At 36.1% G+C, this 19,086-nt stretch overlaps 1 pseudogene; it reads right to left on the bottom strand.

Moving 5' to 3' along the window:
- LOC143640149 (aspartate--tRNA ligase, cytoplasmic-like) overlaps positions 1–19,086 on the bottom strand; it is a 58,732-nt pseudogene that overhangs the window by 24,867 nt on the left and 14,779 nt on the right.

Below are 19,086 nucleotides of genomic sequence, written 5' to 3'. Positions count from 1 at the left end.
AGTCAGCCTCAGAAACTTAGTGAGACACTGTCTCAAAATTAAAAAAGAAAAAAGAAAAAAAAAAGGATGGGATGTAGCTTAGTGGTAAAGCATTCCTAGGTTCAATCTTAGCAGTAGAGGGAAAAAATGACCCCAAACAGAATGATAAATAGGTGAGAAACTGAAATGGCTTTTTCCTCATAGACATTTTCTGTGCATACTATTTTCCAAACTAGATTCTGGTAGAATGGTTAGCTAGATCACTAAGCAGCTGATTTTCCAAGTAGAATGTGTTAAAAAATTTTTTGACTCACTTCATGCTTCATTGGTCCTCAAATTTCTAATATAAGCCAAAAACACTTGTAAAAAAGGATTTTTCACTTCACTTAAAAAAACAGAATCCACCAGAATTTCTTTTAAATCATAAAAGAAGGCTGCTGAAATAGTAAGCAATAAAACTCAGTTTTCCAAATTTTTCATTTGTAAGTATACTTAGAAACTAAGGGATAAAGAGGAAGGATCCTGATGACTTCAAATACAGGCAGCTTATAATCTTCAATTTTTATTATAAAGTAGAATATATATTACTGGGCACAGCTGATCAGTGGAAATCAATCATTATGCCACAAATCCTACACAATACTCAAACCTCAGTGTGATTATGGAGTCAGAGGAGTCCATAGGACAGGGTAGTTTGAACAGTATTTACAGGACAAGACAACAAAATAGGTGGATAAAGTGGTGGATAATCATGCAGTTCTAGGAATGAAACATGGGGTTGCATGAGGTCAGAAGGAGGTTGAATATACTGGGAGAAAATGAGAAGACAGATAAAAAGACTAGAAGTCTTGACGAAGTCCATTAGAAAATTAGTAGGCTTGGGAAAGGGAGATTGGTAGAAACTGTCATTAGAAATGGTGGTCACTGGAGTTAAAAATGGTGAAGTCCTGAGGGACAAAACCCACACTATGGCCATAGGAGTGATGTGTTAAAATGGAGTGATGGTGAAGACAATGGAGGAAATACTTAGAATGGAGAGAAGACTCAGGATGAGAGGAACAGAATATTATCAGTAAGAAAAAAAATGATGGTTTTCAGTAAAACTACCTGTTTCAGTCTTGGCTTTTTTTAACTTAAAAGTTGAAACTTGTCTTCAATTTACTCAACACAATTAAAGCTTTGGAAATCCTGTGGACTGCCCATCCAAGCAGAGTTTCAGTCCTGTTCTTATCTTTCCTTTATTTGGCCAGTGCTCTAAGGAAAGGTGAGCTCAGCCCAGTTCCAGAGAGCGGATCTTGTTTAGTACAGCCCATCTTGGCAATTTACTTTAGATTAATATTGTCATATTTACTTAGTTTCTTCAAACTAGAAACTTTGAAGTTATCGTCTACTTTGTTATTTTCCTCTTCCCCACACAAGCAGTAACCAAACAGATAATACCCATGTTTTTAACCCAATCATTGGGCAAACACCATTATCTCTTTCAAGAGACAAATCAATTTTGGTATAAACTTGTTCTGAAAGTGTGAACACAGTTGATAAATTAGGAACAACATAAGCAGAGAATTCTGTATTTGCCTAAGTCAGATTTCATTAGTAAGAAACAATAGGCCAGGGAAGACAATAGTGCTTGGGTGCCCTCAGTCACACAGGAATATTCAAAATACACACATCTATCTCAAAACATCTACCTGTGGCCTATGTTATAAGCCACAATCACCTACATCTGGTGTTACTACTTTCCCTCCAATTTCAGTCAGTCTTCTATTATTTCACAATAGCTCACAGGCTGCATTTTTTTGTATTTCCACAAGCAAACTGCAGATCTTTTTTTTAAAGGCAAAATATTATATTTATTATAGTATTTATGTATTTTTCAAGTATCCACCATGTATAAAACTATTCAACCTACGTTTAAAATGTTGAGTTCTTGCCTTTAAAGAAAGTGCCACCGATTAAGTTTCTCAGTATCATACCATTAAGTCATTTCTCCATAAATCCTGTGATTTTTACTGTACAAATTGGCACAGTACAAATTGGAATGTATATGCCATATAACAGAGAATCAACAGTGTATTAGCACTATTCTACAAAAAAGTAATCTGAAAGAATACCCATACCCAAATGTTTCAAGATCTCTTATCCCTTGCTGAAGATGGAACTATATGGAGGATTTCAGTTTGTGCAATTGTTTAACAAAGAACTTGCAATTTATCCAGAAAAACTCTTTCATCATCTTCCAGAACCTTGGCAAATGATAACTCCCTATTTTAAATTTTTAGTCTGTGGTTGTATTTTCCACATCAATTATTTTAACTTAAAAGTTGAAACTTGTCTTCAATATACCACACAGGTGCTTTGCTTTGTGCCTTATAATGTGTAAGATGGTCTATATCTGATGGCAGTGCTGATAAGGAAAGGGGGGGCGCTAAATAAAACTAGATGTAATCAATTAGTAGATATGCCTAGTGATGTCTAGATTTTATGTTTATAAACACCAAAAATTTTAAATTACTGAAATAACTGCCACTGCAACATGGAACTCAGTTCCAATTTTGTTCCCCATTATTTTTATAGCATGCTTTTAAACAATGGGGTGATTCCTTAGGAAAGCAACTACTGCTTTATAGGAATAGAGACAAACTCAGTATGAGTTTCATAACTTAATGTTTAGAAAACTTAAATCTCTCTTTTGAAATTATTTTTAGCATCAACTTATAATTCAAACATAAAATATTTTATACTAATTTAAAATCTGTTGTATATTTTTATTTATTTGGGGGTACTCAGCACTTAACCATTGAACCATATCCCTAGCCCTTTCTTACAATTTCTTAGAGACAGGGTCTCACTAAGTTGCTTAGGGCCTCCCTAAGTTTCTGAGGCTGGCCTCAACTTGCAATCTTCCTGATTCAGTCTCCTGAGCCACTGGATTACAAGCATATCTCACTGCTCCTAGCTTCAATGATACTTTTTAAATAAATAGAAAAGAATAAAAACCAAAATCCCAACCAAACCAAAAACCAAAAACCCAAACAAAACACTCTACACCTTACAGAGTTGCTATGAGGAATGGGTGAGAAAATGAAAGTATGGCACTTCACAGGTCTATATTTAGTACATAAGAATAGTCAGCTATTATTGCTATTATGAGCAAACCTCTTATTTCTTGGTATATTAGATGGGGAAGATGCTGGTGATCATTGTACTATGGCTTGGTACAGGTACTATCAAGGAAGAAAACCCAAATAAGTATAAAAATTCATGCTAGACACCAGAAAGCTTGGCATGATATATCAACAGCAGTCATTACTAAATTTTAATTGTAGATTTATTTAGTTTCTTAAATATTAATAGCATTTCACATATAATAAAAACATCAAAGTCTAGAAGTGGAGGTTTGGTTGAGCAGAGTTCAGAAGAAGCCTGAATTTTTGTAACCATTTAGTGGGTAAGCCAAGTCTCTGGGTTCTCTGGTCCTCTATTAAACCAGCTCTCATTGGTGCTTGGCAAAAACGAAAGATTTCGATCATCCTAGTGGTTCTATGATGAATTATTTTATGAACTCATTTTTCTTTACCAAAATCTCAAGAACAGTAAGTTTAAAATAAGATAGGTGAGAAGTATATTCCCTATTCAATATGGCACAGACCAAGAACTGACTCTGAAAATACTATATGGGCTCTCTTTAGTAGAACAAAAGATATAAGGGACCTTCAGTGATCACTTAAATTAATTTTTTATCACTTTACTTAAATACTTACAAGTAGCTGGGGACCCAGGCCTGTAACCCAAGCTACTTGGGAGGCTAAAGAAAGAATTACAAGTCTGATAAAGCCAATTTGGGTAACTTAGTGAGATGGTTTCAAACTAAAATGAAAATGAAAAAAAAAGGGTGGGGGATGTAGCTGATGGTATAGCACTTGCCTAGTGAGAACCTGAGTTCAACAGAGTGCCAAAACCCAAAACAAACAAACAAACAAAAACTCCCAAACTCTACAAGTATAAAACTAGTGTAAATGCTTATTATTATTATAGCTCTTACCTTTAAAATTAATTTTTAAAGAAGATAAAAACAATTCAAACTTTAAAGTTTTACTAAAACTAAATTGCTGACATTGGTTTACTATATAGACCTTAGCCTTAGTGTCAGTTCTTTATTTAATGTGTTTCTATATTTGATTTCAACGTTAGTAATGTGAAGAATGCCTGTTCATAATTACATGAAACTTTGAGGTTGATTCAGAAAAATTTTGCCTCATAATTAACTAAAATTCTTCAAAGAACAATCTAACAATGACAACTTAAATAAAGTATCAGTGGATAATTTTATAAAACTATGTTGTTCATGTGAAAATTCATAATGCAGCACTATTGAAATTTGTATCATTTTAAATGGATTATCAAATATCTAATCTGATAAACTACTGAAACCGAAAACAGAATATTTTTCCTTGCTACTATACTATTAATGATCTGCTGCCCCTATCAGACAAAAAATATGATTGAATACCAACTGCTTAAATGGTACAGGTTTTTTTGAGTTCAGAATGTCTTTTTACTATCAAGTACCACCTGGTAACCCAGCGGTGTTCAAAGTCTGTATTCAAATTGCTTTGAAATCTTCACCTGTACTGAACACAGATATCCTTGAATTGTGAATGTGAAATTAAATTCTATTGGAGGAACTAAGTTCACACTGAAGTTCTTGGCTGCATTTAACCTGGAAAAATACCCTTCCATAATTTTAAGACTACTATTGAAGTGTATAGTAAAATATAAAAAGTATATATAAAAAATTTCCACCATCCTGTGTGGATCCCCAAGGAATCAATAACCATCACAAGGGGCCAGGCGCAGTGGCACAGGCCTATAATCCCAGTGACTCGGAAGGCTGAGACAGGTGGACCAGGAGTTCAAAGCCAGCCTCAGCAGGGCACTAAGCAACTCAGTGAGACCCTGTCTCTCTCTAAATAAAATACAAAAATAGGGCTGGGGATGTGGCTCAGTGGTCCAGAGTCCCTGAGTTATATGCCCCCCGCCCCCCATACTCCCTTCCCCAAAAAGAAAATCACAAGAGATGGAGATTGTAGGCATGGAGATTCTGCCCAATCTGAAGAGTGTACTGGAAAACAACATTGTAGAGAGGGAACCAGCCATTGTAGAGAAGGAACCAGCAGGCAGCAGGCAAAAAAGATACATCTTAAATTCTAAAAGTTCTTCTGGGCTGGGGTTGTAACTCAGGGGTAGAATACTTGCCTCACATGTGTGAGGCACTAGGTTTGGTCTTCAGCACTACATAAAAATGAATAAATAAAATAAAGATATTGTATCCATCTACAACTAAAAAAAATATTTTAAAAAAGTTCTTAAGAATTTACAGCATCGAGAGATCCAACATGGCAGTGGGCGCGGAGAGATCAAGTCTCTGACCTCTTCAGCTGCGCGAGCATAGGGAGTCGTAAACTATTGAAATGCTGTTTGCTCAGAATCACTAGGTAATGCTGAGCTGACGTGGATCTGGGGCGAACAGTCTGGGCCTCTCAGAACACACACGGAGCCCGGATCGGCTGAATTTAAGCTCCCGTTTGCCTGCTTCTCGCAGACAAACTGCTGTGACTCAGCACTAAACGAACCCGCTGAAACATCTGGTCGGCCCTTCTGACCCTACAGAGGTTAATGCCAACTGAGCTTTCATAGCCAGTGGCCACAGGATTGAAACGGGGTTTGGGAGAGACAGTCAGGACCTACCTGTTGCATTGGTCACCTGGCAAAGGGAACGAACTGTCGCCATTTGCATGGGATACCACCATGGCAGAGAACTGACGTCACCAGAATGCGGCGGAGGAGATAACTTCATTGAAACCAGCGGCGACAGGTGTGTAACCCCCTAGCCCTCCCTCTCCACACAGCGAAACCTTAAGGGCCCATCCCACTCTCCCGTGAGTGCGATAGCCAGACAGAGGGAATCAGGAATGGCGCAGGACCGCCGCGTGGAACTCCCAGCTACTGCTCCCACCAGTGCTGACAACTGAGGTCTCTTGCACCAGCTACCGGGAGCGTGGCTACCAGAGGGCTAGCAAAATTCGCTGAGGGTTCTCAGCCCCAAGCTCTACAAACTTAGGGTCTGAGGGAATGGCAAACAGTGAGAGTGTTCCCAGTCATTCATGAAAACAGGGCTCCCAGGAGCAGCAGACCTGGCATGTAGCCAGTATTGTAGTGAGCGTCACCGGTGAGCGGGGCCTGGCTTGAGGAAAAGTGGGGAAGGGACTAGACACAAGAGAAGGCCCTAGGCACTCAGGATTGGAGACCTGCCCAGTCTGGGAGGAGGAGCTGCTACACAGTGATTGGTTCCCACATATTGAGAGGAGAAGCTTGGCCCGGTGGGCACAACTCCACCTACTGGAAGAGAAGTTAATCAAATTCTAAGACTGCATTTATTAATTTTTTTAATCTGTTTTTTTTATTTTCATCTTTTTGTTGTTTTTAAAATTTTTTACTTTTAATTATTTTATTATTTTTCTTTTTTTTAATTTTCTATTATTTTTCTTTTGTCTTTTCATTTCTTTTCAATTTTCTTATTCCCCCTTCCTTGAATTCTACCTGCTTACTCTCATTCTCTTTCGTGACTTCTTCCCTTCCCTTCTAATACCTTTCCTCCCAAGCATCAAATAAATTTATAGGAGTAAACAGTAACTCAGCAGTCAAACAGAACAAGAAGTAACATGAGCAGCATGAAAAAGCAAGGCAGAAAAGAAGTACAAACAATGCAGGACAGCCTAAATATTCAGGAGGACCTAGAGTCATCAGAAAAATGGTCAAATAAAGAACTCAAGGAATACCTTAGACAGATGGAATGGAACCTTAAAGAGGATATGAGACAGCAAATTCGAACAGTGAAAGAACTCATTGAAAATGAATTACATAAACAGATAAAAGATAGAGATTATAAAAACAAAACAAAAAAAACAATAATTCTAGAAATGAAGGAAACTATAAACCAAATTAAAAACTCAAATGAGAGTATCACTAACAGAGTGGAGCAAGTAGAAGCCAGAACGTCAGATAATGAAGACGAAATATATCATCTTGAAAAGAGTCTACCCAACTCAGAAGGCTGGTAAAAAAATCACAAGAAAAACATCCAAGAGATATGGGATAACAAAAAAAAAAAAACTTAAGAGTCATCGGGATACAGGAAGATATAGAGGTTCAAACCAAGGGAATGAGTAACCTGCTGAATGAAATAATTACAGAAAGCTTTCCAGAAATAGAAAAGGAAATGAATATACAAATTGTAGATGCATACAGGACACCTAGCATACAAAATCACAGTAGACCAATGCCAAGACACATTGTTATGAAGATATCCAATATACAGAACAAAGAGAAAATATTAAAAGCTACAAGAGAAAGGAGGCAGATTACATTCAGGGGTAAACCAATAAGGTTAACAATGGATTTTTCATCACAGACGCTGAAAGCGAGAAGATCCTGGAACAACGTATTTCAAACACTGAAATACAATGAATGCCAACCAAGAATTCTGTATCCATCAAAATTAAGCTTCAGGTACGACAACAAAATAAAAATCTTTCATGATAAACAAAAGTTAAAAGAATTTGCAGCCAGAAAACCAGCATTGCAAAGCATCTTGAGCAAAACACTACACGAGGAAGAAATGAAAAACAATAACCAAAACCATCAGTGGGAAGTGCCTCGGTAAAGACAGAGGGTGGCGGGGGGGGGGGGGAGCTAATCATGGAGAAACAAACTAAATTAAAAAAAAAAAGATAAATAATCAAACATGGCTGGAAGTACAAACCATATATCAATAGTAACTCTAAACGTTAATGGCTTAAACTCTCCAATAAAGCGACATAGGCTGGTAACATGAATTAAAAAAACAAATCCAATAATATGCTGCCTCCAGGAGACACATCTGATTGGAAAAGACATACACAGGCTGAAGGTGAAAGGTTGGGCAAAAATATACCATGCACATGGTCCACATAAGCAAGCAGGGGTAGCTATCCTCATATCGAATAAAATGACTTCTAGACTAAGTTAATCAAAAGGGATAAGAAAGGACATTATATACCGTTAAAAGGAACCATTCACCAAGAAGACATAACAATTATCAATATTTATGCACCAAATAATGGTGCTGCGATGTTCATAAAACAAATTCTCCTCAAGTTCAAGAATCAAATAGACCACAACACAATAATTATGGGTGACTTCAACACACCTCTCTCACCATTGGACAGATCCTCCAAACAAAAGTTGAATAAAGAAACTATAGAACTCAATATCACAATAAATAACCTAGACTTAAATGACATATATAGAATATATCAATCATCATCAAGTGGATATACTTTTTTCTCAGCAGCACATGGATCCTTCTCAAAAACAGACCATATATTATGCCATAGGGCAACCCTCAGTAAATATAAAGTGGTGGAAATAATACCATGCATTTTATCTGATAATAATGGAATGAAACTGGAAATCAATGATAAAAGAAGGAAGGAAAAATCCTACATCACATGGAAAATGAACAATATGTTACTGAATGATCAATGGGTTACAGAAGACATAAAGGAGAAAATGAAAAAATTCTTAGAGATAAATGAAAATACAGACACAACATATCGGAATCTATGGGACACAATGAAAGCAGTTTTAAGAGGGAAATTCATCGCCTGGAGGTCATTCCTCAAAAAAAAAAAGAAAAAACCAACAAATAAATGAGCTCACACTTCATCTCAAAGCCCTAGAAAAGGAAGAGCAAAACAACAGCAAATGTAGCAGAAGGCAAGAAATAATTAAAATCAGAGTGGAAATCAACGAAATTGAAACCAAAGAAACTTGAAAAAATTAACAAAACTAAAAGTTGGTTCTTCGAAAAAATAAATAAGATCGACAGACCCTTAGCCATGCTAACGAAGAGAAGAGAGAGAACTCAAATTACTAACATACGGGATGAAAAAGGCAATATCACAACAGATGCTACAGAAATACAGAAGAGAATTAGAAATTATTTTGAAAACCTATATTCCAATAAAATAGAAGATAGTGAAGACATCAAAAAAATTTCTTAAGTCATATGATTTGCCCAGACTGAGTCAGGAGGATACACACAATTTGAACAGACCAATGTCAATGGATGAAATAGAAGAAGCAATCAAAAGACTACCAACCAAGAAAAGCCCAGGACCGGATGGGTATACAGCGGAGTTTTACAAAACCTTTAAAGAAGAATTAATACCAATACTTTTCAAGTTATTTCAGGAAATAGAAAAAGAGGGAGCTCTTCCAAATTCATTCTATGAGGCCAACATCACCCTGATTCCGAAACCAGACAAAGACACCTCAAAGAAAGAAAACTACAGACCAATATCTCTAATGAACCTAGATGCAAAAATCCTCAATAAAATTCTGGCGAATCGAATACAAAAACACATCAAAAAAAGTGTGCACCATGATCAAGTAGGATTCATCCCTGGGATGCAAGGATGGTTCAATATACAGAAATCAATAAATGTTATTCACCACATCAATAGACTTAAAGATAAGAACCATATGATCATCTCGATAGATGCAGAAAAAGCATTCGACAAAGTACAGCACCCCTTTATGTTCAAAACATTAGAAAAACTAGGGATAACAGGAACTTACCTCAACATTGTAAAAGCTATCTATGCTAAGCCTCAGGCTAGCATCATTCTGAGTGGAGAAAAATTGAAGGCATTCCCTCTAAAATCTGGAACAAGACAGGGATGCCCTCTATCACCACTTCTATTCAATATGGTTCTCAAAACACTGGCCAGAGCAATTAAACAGACGAAAGAAATTAAAGGCATAAAAATAGGAAAAGAAGAACTTAAATTATCACTATTTGTGGACAACATGATTCTATACCTAGAAGACCCAAAAGGGTCTACAAAAAAACTACTAGAACTAATAAATGAATTCAGCAAAGTGGCAGCATATAAAATCAACACGCATAAATCAAAGGCATTTCTGCATATCAGCGACAAAACTGAAAAACACTCCATTCACAATATCCTCAAAAAAAATAAAATACTTGGGAATCAACCTAACAAAAGAGGTGAAAGAGTTATACAATGAAAACTACAGAACCCTAAAGAGAGAAATAGAAGAAGATCTTAGAAGATGGAAAAATATACCCTGTTCATGGACAGGCAGAACTAACATCATCAAAATGGCGATATTACCAAAAGTTCTCTATAAGTTTAATGCAATGCCAATCAAAATCCCAAAGGCAATTCTTGTAGAAATAGATAAAGCAATCATGAAATTCATATGGAAAAATAAAAGACCCAGAATAGCAAAAGCAACTCTAAGCAGGAAGTGTGAATCAGGTGGTATAGCGATACCAGATTTCAAACTATATTACAGAGCAATAGTAACAAAAACAGCATGGCACTGGTACCAAAGCAGGCGGGTGGACCCATGGTACAGAATAGAGGACACAGAGACTAATCCACAAAGTTACAACTATCTTATATTTGATAAAGGGGCTAAAAGCATGCAATGGAGGAAGGATAGCATCTTCAACAAATGGTGCTGGGAAAACTGGAAATCCATAAGCAACAAAATGAAACTGAATCCCCTCCTCTCGCCATGCACAAAAGTTAACTCAAAATGGTTCAAGGAGCTTGATATCAAATCGGAGACTCTGTGTCTTATGGAAGAAAAAGTTGGCTCTGATCTACATATTGTGGGGTAGGGCTCCAAATTCCTTAATAGGACACCCATAGCACAAGAGTTAATAACAAGAATCAACAAATGGAACTTACTTAAACTTAAAAGTTTTTTCTCAGCAAGAGAAACAATAAGAGAGGTAAATAGGGAGCCTACATCATGGGAACAAATTTTTACTCCTCACACTTCAGATAGAGCCCTAATATCCAGAGTATACAAAGAACTCAAAAAATTAGACAATAAGATAACAAATAACCCAATCAACAAATGGGCCAAGGACCTGAACAGACACTTCTCAGAGGAGGACATACAAACAATCAACAAGTACATGAAAAAATTCTCACCATCTCTAGCAGTCAGAGAAATGCAAATCAAAACCACCCTAAGATACCATCTCACTCGAGTAAGATTGGCAGCCATTCTGAAGTCAAACAACAACAAGTGCTGGTGAGGATGTGGGGAAAAGGGTACACTTGTTCATTGCTGATGGGACTGTAAATTGGTTCGGCCAATTTGGAAAGCAGTATGGAGATTCCTGGGAAAGCTCGGAATGGAACCACCTTTTGACCCAGCTATTGCCCTTCTCGGACTATTCCCTGAAGACCTTAAAAGAGCGTACTACAGGGATACTGCCACATCGATGTTCATAGCAGCACAATTCACAAGCTAGACTGTGGAACCAACCCCGATGTCCTTCAAAAGATGAATGGATAAAAAAAATGTGGCATTTACACACAATGGAGTTCTACGCAGCACTAAGAAATGACAAAATCATGGAATTTGCAGGGAAATGGATGGCATTAGAGCAGATTATGCTAAGTGAAGCTGGCCAATCCCTAAAAAACAAATGCCAAATGTCTTCTTTGATATAATGAGAGCAACCAAGAACAGAGCAGGGAGGAAGAGCAGGAGGAAAAGATTAATATTAAGCAGAGTCATGAAGTTGGAGGGAAAGGGAGAGAAAAGGGAAATTGCATGGAAATGGAAGGAGACCCTCATTGTTATACCAAATTACATATAAGAGGTTGTGAGGGGAATGGGAAAAAAACAAGGAGAGAAATGAATTACAGTAGATGGGGTAGAGAGAGAAGATGGGAGGGGAGGGGAGGGGGGATAGTAGAGGATAGGAAAGGTAGCAGAATACAACAGTTACTATTATGGTATTATGTAAAAATGTGGATGTGTAACCGATGTGATTCTGCAATCTGTATTTGGGGTAAAAATGGGAGTTCATAACCCACTTGAATCTAATGTATGAAATATGATACGTCAAGAGCTTTGTAATGTTTTGAACAACCAATAAAAAAATTTAAAAAAAAAGAATTTACAGCGTCACTTGATTTATTATTATATATGAACAGAGGAGGTAACAGTTTTCAAAGTACAAACTTTTTCTTTGAAAATTAGTACTTTGAATACAAAGATCAGATTACTAGCTTTCTGTAAGAAAAGATGTTTTCTACCACCAAGGATAAGGATTTCTGAGCTACCTTAGTAGTCCAAATATAAAAAAGACAAGGTGAGTGATGCATCCGGAGCTGGAAAATTATCTTACCAATAAACCAACCCCAAAAACTAAAAACTCATCATTTATCACAGTTTTAGTTATGAGACTTTTCCCTTTTCCCAAGTTATTAAAAGCCATTAACAGGACTATTCTTAATTACTCTAGTTTAATATCTTAGCATATTACTGCTAAAGTTACATACAACTGTATAAGGTACAATTTTTAGGGGACTAAAAATAGCTTTTTGTTTAAAAAACAAACCCAAGTTACAACTTAACTGTTAAGCCTAAGTTACAACTAGATTTTGATTTTCACTTTAGAAATTATCTAAATTCTTCCTTTGTTTAAAAGTAAGATCATTCTTGTACCATCACATATCGATGAAAGCCTGTCTTTCTTTTAACTTACATGTGAAGACATCAGTTAACTAGATTCTGTTTGGGAGACCATCTACAACTAGTTCTTCAGTTAGTAAGTTGTAGTTGATGTTTGATATGAACAACTGTTGTTACTAATTAGAATAACTTTTCTGTGGACTACTTTAATATATCTACTTTTTTAAAAAATATATATATTTTCAGTTGCAGATGGACACAATGCCTTTATTTTATTTATTTATTTTTATGTGGTGCTGAGGATCAAACCAAGTGCCATGCAAGTGCCCTACCAATGTGCTATAACCCCAGCTCTTAATGTGTCTACTTCTAAAGATATCATATAGACTCACCACTTGTTGGTAGAATGTCTCTTAGTGAACATTAATGATAAATGAGGCAAGACTTTTAATTAGAATGCTATGAATGTAACATTGAGGTTATAATTCAATTCAATTAAAAAAATACCTTCTATGTAAAATGCCAGTTTCACATATTTCAAAACTTGTATATATATATAAAAAACACAAAAACCAAAAATTATTTGCTTGGCTGGGACTGGTAGCACATTCCTGTAATCCTTGCTACTTGGGAAGCTGAGCAGGAGAATCACAAATTTGAAGCCAGCCTGTGCAAATTAGTAAGACTCTGTCTCAAAACTAAAAAGAAGAACTAGGGATATAGCTCAGTGATCCAGTACTTGTCTAGCAGGCATGGGCCCTGGGTTCAATCTGTAGTACCTATCATGCATACACACCCCAACATACACTATTTGTTTGAAGTTAATAAATTATATGTTCCAAGTTAACTTTTCCCTAAAAATTTCTAGTATATTAAATATAATTTGGCATATATGTCTGTGAATTCCATGACCATCTTTTTTTTTCTTTTTATAGATAAAAGTTTATTTCTAGTGACCAAACTCATTTATGTCCTATTTCATAGGAAATACACTGATCTTAAGTCAGAATGACAAATGATTTCACAAGCACACTTACTATCTAAGAAATGAAAATAATGGGATGGGGTTATGGCTCAGTGGTAGAGCACTTGCCTAGCACTTGTGAGGCTCTGGGTTCAATCCCCAGCACCACATAAAAAATAAATAAATAAAATAAAGGGACACACACAAAGAAATCAAAACAAGCCAGCCTAACCACAAGAAAATACAGGCAGAAGACCAGAAGACATGAAGAGGCAGTCTCTGGGCAGCAGGTCTAGGAAAGGGACAGGTAGAGCTGCCATACTAGTAACACTAAAACTACTAAATTCATCAGTGAGTTAATGTAATTCATGGCACTGAAATTTTAAAACCCGAGTGCAACTATTACTATGAAACAATAAAACTGAATCTGATAAATAAATCTTTAAACCACAACCAGTTGTTCACATCCACTATGTGTAAAACACTATGGTAGGGAATCAGGGAAGGCTCAAACAAAAATTAGAATACTAAGTTAAATCATTTTTAAATTTCTTTCTAATTCTAGAATTTGTAATTCATCTATATTATTAACCCACCTTTGAAAGTATCCATCTAAAGAACATCCATCTTAAAAAAAAATCAATAGGAAACATATAGCATTTATTCTAAACCTAATTTCTTTCTTTAAAAAAACATTTTTACACCTATTAAGTACTCTATTTAAAAGTAACAACCATCAATTTTCCTCTGTCATCTTTGATCATTATCATGGGAATAAAATTCCAATGAAATTGAGAAAAGCATGCAAACAAAACTAACCATGTCACCAATAACAAATAAAACTATTCTCATTACCTCAGAGCCACAGCATGCACAACCACCATTCTTTTCTCTTTCTATATCCTGTCTCTTGCACAAAAACAATGTGCTTCTGCAGGAACTCTGAGCAAGAAGGCCAGACCTGTAGACCATTTTTTGCCCTAAATCCTTTGAGTATCAAAGTTAAAAGCTGTAACACATTATGACATTAGCTTACTTCCTTCAGGAGGGAATCATTTGCAAACAACATTCTTTTATTTTATATACTTTTATTATTCAGTTAGGAAACTTGTTGCTCAGTAGGCACATCTCAAACTGAGGGAGGGAGGGAGGAGGAAAGGAAGCTCAACAAACACAACAAAATAAAGTTGCTCTGCTATGTTGAGGCTGCCAGGCTTTTTGTTACTCTACTTGAAAGTAAATGTGACTTGTCTGTAAAGAGTGCTGCTTCAGCAGTTTCAAATGAATTTCAAGCCTGTGCTCCATATTTTCTCTTTTGTAAGTTTAATGTATTCAGCAACACTGAACTGACAATTTAAATAACTACATTTTTAAACAAACGAAGCATTGATGTTAATGTATGAAAATGGTCCAAACCCTTGGGAGTCTTGGTTCCCACCATTGTTTATTCTGACAACAGGATATAATTGCTTACTTACTTGGCAGCAAATTTAACCATCTGCTTGCTTGCATGGTCTCCCACAGCCACAAGAGCCTGGACATTAAACTGCTGCTGACGTAGAACTAAGAAGCATTGCTTCCCTGTATAAAACAGAAAAAAACACAAGTGCATTAAGGACATACTACTTCAGGTTTTACAAAGAAGGAAAATGCTTCTCTACTTTAAAATTGGGCCAAAATTTACTACACTCATCAGGCATGTACACACATAAGTATCCACCCTGTTTTCCAGTCACAGTCAAAATAATCAATGAGCTTTAGAGAAACCAAAGTTCTCACCAATGAGTAACAAAAAATGATTTTAACATGTTTTCTATAAGAACATAGGCAAATCACTAATTAAAAAAATAAACAAATCTCCAAGATTATTTTGTTATATTACACAAATTTCAAGTAACTTCAGATCACTTTCAACATTCATTCAATAGCTAATATATTCTATAAGCAAAGGCACTGCACAAACTACCATGGAAGCTTCAGTGACACAACCACCAAAATGCTAATAAAGTGTGTAATAACAAGAATACAAACATTCCACGAGGATGGTCTGTCTAAAAGAGTTCTTCCAATCAATCTGCATTTTAAAGAACATTTAGATTGATAGGTTAATTTTTCATATTCTGATTTCCTTTATTATCTTTCCATTATTTTTTTTTTTTTGAGACAGGGTCTTGCTAGGTTGCCCAGGCTGGCCTCAAACTTGTGATTCTCCTGCCTCAGTCTCCTGAGTAGCTGAGATGAGACATGCACTATCATGCCCAGCTCTATAACCAGTTTTATTTATTTTTTTATCCTGTAACTCTTGATTTTCCCTCCTTTCATAAAGAGCTGTCATTCCTTATCTTGAACCTAAAAAAATATTATTCACAATAGGTTTCAGTCATTATGTATCCTTGTGACATCCTTCTTAAGTCTCTGATCAAATACTAGAAAACTCCTTTTTTATAAAAATGAGTTAAATCTCTTCAAAACCACTTTTCTCATTAGACTGTCTTGCAAAACATCAAAAGATTTTGATTTTTAAGTTTAGAATTATCTTTCACATTAAGAATTATCCTTGCAAAAAGAAAAAGCAAAAATGCAAGCAGACTTACAGTTATTATTTTCACTGCACAGTATTTTGAAATGCAAATCAGATAGCAATCATGAATAAAAATGACAAGTTGCAAACAAAGTGCTGACATGGATACAATCTACTGACTCTGGAGTCATATATGACTGACAGGTTTTTATCTCTAAAAAGACATTATTTTTCCCTTTTCCTCTGGAGTATGATCCAGTCACAAAGTAAGATCTTCACAACCACCCCCTCACCCACTCTTGCACTACTGGGGATTGAATTTATGATCCTCCTGCCTTAGCCTCCTGGGCAACTAAAATTAACAAAGCAAAATCTTGAAGAAAGTTGTTTAAATAAATTCAAAGGAATTTTAAGATACTATACAGTAAAAACTATCACAGGGACTCTTATGGGTGGGTTAGAGTGACACTTACTAAAAACCAATAGAATAGAATCCAAAGTCAGATACTATTCCACTTAGCATAGAATGTTAGTGAAAATGGAAGGTAACAGGTAATACAACATTATTAAGCAAAGCCAGAATTTAATCAGAATATTTTAGCTGCTCTACAGGTTCAGACTGAACCACCACAGGCCTAGCCGCACTACAAAGCCATACAGTGAGAAACTCTAATGCTGCACAAAAGACCTCCTTTTGGAGAATGGAGGGGAAAGCTCTATAGGACTTACAAGGCATAAGCACAGTAAAATGTCTCTGGGTTAGCACAAGGGGGTAACAATTAGTTTAATGGTCTGGTAGAGAATAAAGTTTTTGAAATCAAAAGGCTTGGGATATCCTATCACATCCTATGAAGGGCCTGTGGGAAAAATTGAGTCACTTGGGCCTGGGGATATAGCTCAGTTGGTATGGTGCTTGCCTCGCATGCATAAGGCCCTGGGTTCAATCCCCAGAACCACAATAAATAAATAAACAAACAAACAAAAACAAACCATTTAATGTCCTCATTTCCAAAATGGAGAAAATAATAGTCTACTGCTCACAGGGTCTCTTTTTACATTTGGAGGATTATATAGTATGTTTAAAGCTGAGACACAGCCCTATTAATGTTAACAATTAATTCTTGTTATATTATTAATAGCATCACTACTACTGGTTAGTTATTTAAGGATTGAGTATCACTATTTTGTAGTTGGATAATGCACAAATATGCAGGATGCTGAGAACACAAAAGTAAATAAATATCTGGTAAAATAAATATCTGGCTACCATATGAAAAGTGATAAAAACCATACGTAGGGCGCAGGGGTGCACACCTATAATCCCAGTGGCTTAGGAGGCGGGGGAAGGAGGATCGTGAGTTCAAAGCAAGCCTTAGCAATTTAGCGAGGCACTAAGTAACTTAGTGAGACCCTGTCTAATACAAAATAGGGCTAGGGGTGTGGCTCAGCGGTCAAATACCCGAACAAACAACAGCAACAGCAAAACCATATGTAGAGTATAATTCCAATTTTGTCTGTGTAGAAAATACATTAAGATTGATTATTTAGGGGAAAAAACACCAAAATGGATCTACTTAATGGTGAAGTTATAGGAACTTATTTTGTGTGTGTGTATGTGTGTGTCTTTTTCTGTATTTTGAGGCCTTTCCACAATAAACATAAAGTTTCCTAATCAGAAAACAAAAATTCTATTTTTTTTTTGGTAGTTTATTCGATCAGAGAAGTAGGTATAGAAGAAAAGTAAGGGTTGACAAGAAATCTTGGCCACATTCAGGATTCAACACAAGTAGAACCTGGGAAGTCCTAGGAAGCTTAATGCAGAAACAAATGAATGTCCCCAAATTCAGCATGCCTGCTAGGGAAAAGAAATAATAAAATCAATTATTATGAATGAAGTGCAGCCTGATCACTGTTCCCTTTAAATGTTTATGTGTCTATTACATGTAATTCTAAAAATTAATTTTTGAAAAAGGTAATGTATTGGAGAGAAAGGGAGTGAAGTAGCTGAGATCAGTCCCATGAGCCTATGATAGTGAAGCCAGATTTAAAATTAGGTAGTTAGTGTAGTTAAGTAAATCGGGTCTAATATCATATTGAGTGAAATCTAAAATGGAGGCCATGCTGATAATGATTCTGGGAAATGCAGGACAACTCATGGAATGTTAATGAAGTCCCTAGGCCAAAGTCCACCCCAAAGAAATGTTAATGGAACCCAGGAAACAGCCCCCAACAGATTTGGAGATAGCCCATCCCAAGAAGTGATAATGAAGTCCTTCCTGCCCAGATTACTTGTTTGGCCCACCTGTGTCCCACCCCTCGGGCCTTCCAACCTACATTCCATCACCAAAACTATAAAAAGGGGAGACAACCACACTTCCAAGGATTCCACCTCTTGGGTCCCCTTCTTCCTCCGGGAGAAGTCTTTTCTGCTGTCCTTTAATAAACTTCTAATTTCTACTCTGACCTTGCCTCGGCGTGCTTCTTTGGTGTTATTCTTCAACATTGGGGAAGCAAGGACTCGTCACCGGTCAACAGCGGTAACAATAGTAAAAGCCTATGTAGTATGTAGAAATGTACAAACACAAAAAATAGCCAGGTCAATGCAGTATAAGAAAGAGCAGAGAATAGTTTCTATTAGATATAAGAGGCCCTGGGCTCAATCTCCAGGCCCCAGGCAGAAAACAGTTAAAAGAAAAATAACACTTGGAAAACACATTTGATAAATGACATATAAGCTACATAAGAAGATCTTAAAGATGACAAAAGAACATTAAGATCCCAATAAATAAACGGGCAATAGTTCAGAATCGGCAATATGATGGAAAAAGACGAAAATCATAGCAAGTAAATGTGTAAAGGAACAAAATGTTACTGGTGATAAAAGTAATGTAAATTGAAGCAAACAGTTATTTTGTATTAATTACCTTTTAAATGAGCAAAGATTCTTTAAAAATATAATATTAAATACTTGGTAGAATTAAGTAAAAACATTCTATCATAACTTGCTGATTGCAAGGTAAACTTGAAAAACACTTCTAGAGAACAA

The sequence above is a fragment of the Callospermophilus lateralis genome, unplaced genomic scaffold, assembly GCF_048772815.1.
Source record: "Callospermophilus lateralis isolate mCalLat2 unplaced genomic scaffold, mCalLat2.hap1 Scaffold_124, whole genome shotgun sequence".
Taxonomy (NCBI): domain Eukaryota; kingdom Metazoa; phylum Chordata; class Mammalia; order Rodentia; family Sciuridae; genus Callospermophilus; species Callospermophilus lateralis.
This window is presented reverse-complemented; position numbering and strand designations above follow the sequence as displayed.